This window comes from Theobroma cacao, chromosome 9, assembly GCF_053813885.1.
Source record: "Theobroma cacao isolate CCN51 chromosome 9, ASM5381388v1, whole genome shotgun sequence".
Lineage (NCBI taxonomy): Eukaryota > Viridiplantae > Streptophyta > Magnoliopsida > Malvales > Malvaceae > Theobroma > Theobroma cacao.
The window spans coordinates 12,405,747-12,408,801 of NC_142647.1; the positions used below are offsets into that span (position 1 = coordinate 12,405,747).

A 3,055-nucleotide genomic window follows, 5' to 3' on the forward strand; every position below is an offset into this window, starting at 1 on the left:
AGTTAATTAGTTATTCGATCAATTAATTTTGAGTATTTGGATAAGATTAAATTGTTCTAATTTTAGTCCTTATTAAAATTTTAAATCAATTCTCTGTGGGATCAATACTCTGCTTACTAATATACTATCTATTCGATATGTATACTTGCGTAGTAGAATTTTAACTGACAAGCTTTTGGTGCTGTTGCCGAGGAATTGTTTCTAAAATTTTTACTAATACTAGTACCAAGCAATTTGGTTTTACTTCAAATTTTATTTTTCTTGTTTTAATTTTAGATTTTGTTTGCTTGTAGATATCTTTGGTCATTGTATGCAAAGAAAAGACAACTTGAATCTTGTTCCTTTTGATCCTGAGATAGAAAGAACTTTCAAAAGACGTCGAAGGGAGAATTTGCCAATGGCTTTAAATCAAACAATGGCTGAGGATAACGATAACAATGGCAATAATGCCATTAATTTGGTTCTCGAAGCAAATAGAGCACTACGAGATTATGTTGTTCCTCTATTGTAAGGTTTGCACCAAAGCATTAGGAGACCCTCCATCAATGCAAATAATTTCGAAATTAAACCAGCTCACATTTAGATGATTCAGTGTTCAATCCAGTTTGGTGGGTTACCTAGTGATGATCCTAATTCTCATTTGGTCAATTTTCTGGAGATTTGCGATACCTTTAAATACAATGGAGTAACTGATGATGTTATTAGATTTTGAGGGATAAAGAAAAAAGCTAGCTTAATTCATTGCCCAGTGGGTCTATCAGTACATGGAAGAACTTGGCTCAAAACTTTCTCACAAAGTTCTTCCCACCTGCAAAGACTGCAAAAATGAGGACTGATATCACCTCATTTACACAATTTGATGGTGAGTCCTTGTATGAAGCCTGGGAGAGGTTTAATGAACTACTGAGAATATGTTCACATCATGGGATTCTTAATTGGTTGCAAGTTCAAACATTCTACAATGGGTTGGTTGGGTCAATCAAAACTACAATTTATGCTGCAGCTAGAGGGGCATTGATGAGTAAGAATGCTGCAAATGCTTATAATTTGTTGGAAGATATGGCTTCAAATAATTATAAATGATTTTCAGAAAGGTCAGGTTCAAGAAAAGCTATTGGAGCCTATGAGATTAATGTAATTGGCAACTTAGCTGCGTAAGTGGCTACACTGTCCAAGAAATTTGACACATTGGGAGTTCATGCAGTCAAAATACATTTGTAGTTTGTGAGATGGGTGGAGATAGTCATTCAAGTGATCAATGTTCATACAATTCTACATTAGTCCAATTTGTGGGGAACTTCAACAGGCAGCAGAATAATAACCCTTATTCTAATACATACAATCCTGGTTGGAGAAACCACCATAACTTTTCATGGAACAACAATGCAGGGCCTTCTAATCTAAACCCCAACGTGCCTTCTAGTTTTCAACAACAATCTAGACCACCAATTCCTGAAAAGAAGTCCCAAGTGGAAGAACTTATCTTGCAATATACGTCTAAAACTGATGCCATAATTCAGAGCTATGGACCTTCCTTGAGAAATCTTGAGACCCAAGTGGGACAACTTGCAAACTCCATCAGTAGTAGACCCCAAGGTGCCTTACTAAGTGATACACAGGTCAATCCTCAAGGTAAGGAACATTGTAATGCAATTACCTTTAGGAGTGGCAAAGAAGTTGAAGGGGTGAGTAGAAAATCAATTAAATCTTCAAAGGAACATGTAGCTGATTGCAAGGCAATTGTTGAGAAAGAAGTTGAAGTCGAAAAGATAGATAATGGGCAAGCTAAAAATCAAGGGAATTCTGAAGCAAATTATCCTCCACCACCATTCCCACAAAGGTTGAAAAAGCAAAAGCTTGATAAATAATTTGAGAAATTTCTCAATGTCTTCAAGAAGCTCCACATAAATATCCCTTTTGCTGAAGCTTTAGAAAACATGCCAAGTTATGTTAAATTCTTGAAAGACATCTTAATCAAGAAAAAGAAACTAGAAGATTTTGAAACAGTGGCACTTACTGAAGAGTATAGCGTAATAATTCAAAACAAGCTTCCACCAAAACTTAAGGATCTAGGGAGTTTTTCTATCTCTTGTACTATTGGTAGATTTAAATTTACTAAAGCTTTATGTGATTTGGGTGCAAGTGTTTCAATCATGCCTTTGTCAATTGCTGAGAAACTTGGACTTAACGAGATACAACCTACCACAGTTTCTTTGCAATTAACAGATAGAACAATCAAGTACCCTGTTGGGATTATTGAGGATGTATTGGTTAAAGTTGGGCATCTTTACATTCCAGTGGACTTCATTGTGCTTGAGATGGAAGAAAATATGGAAATTCCTTTAATCTTGGGATGACCATTCTTGGCTACTGCAGGCGTAATCATTGATGTGAGGGAAGGCAAGATAACTTTTAAAGTTGGAGAAGAAGTAGTTGAGTTTAATATTTTCAATGCAAATAAACATCCTAGCTCTATAAATTGTTGTTATAGAGTGAAGTTAATTGACAAAGGCAAAGGTGAACCTATTTCTCCACCTACAAGTGAGCAAGCATCAATCTTTGAGAGTAAGCCACCACCTCCGCCTATGAGACCTAAGCAGTCAGCAACAAAGCATCCTCCACCACCATTTAATTGTCCTTTCGAGATTGGACAACAAGTAATGATGCTTTCTCGATCATACTTCAAGCTTTTTCCATGGAAACACAAAGAAAGATGATGGGGTCCTTTCAAAGTAGTAAAGGCTTATCCTTGTGGAATAATCGAGATTTATAGTAAGGATACGGGAACAATCATGGTTAATGGGATGAGCCTTAGACCATATTTCAAGGATGAAGAACTGAAAAAGGGGGTGCTATACTCAAGCTAGTGACTATAAACGAGCGCGTTCTTGGGAGGTAACCCAAGCTCCTTAACCTTACTAATTTTCATCTTTTATTTAAGTTTTGTTAGTATCAATTTATTTCTTGTGATCTATTTTTTTTTTTATATTTCCTTTTGTAGGTAATTGGTTTTAAAAAAAAATCAAAATAAAAAAGGGTCAAAGCCGCGACCCTC

The 3,055-nt window shown here is 35.8% G+C and overlaps 1 non-coding gene and 1 pseudogene across 1 annotated transcript; one reads left to right on the top strand and one right to left on the bottom strand.

Moving 5' to 3' along the window:
* Positions 1-822: 822 nt before the first annotated feature.
* LOC148760728 (small nucleolar RNA R71) lies at positions 823-929 on the bottom strand. The gene has a single exon (XR_016028760.1). It is a non-coding gene; the product is annotated as a small nucleolar RNA R71 (small nucleolar RNA).
* A 300-nt stretch (positions 930-1,229) lies between these two features.
* LOC108663235 (uncharacterized) lies at positions 1,230-2,717 on the top strand (annotated as a pseudogene).
* The last annotated feature ends 338 nt before the right edge of the window (positions 2,718-3,055 follow it).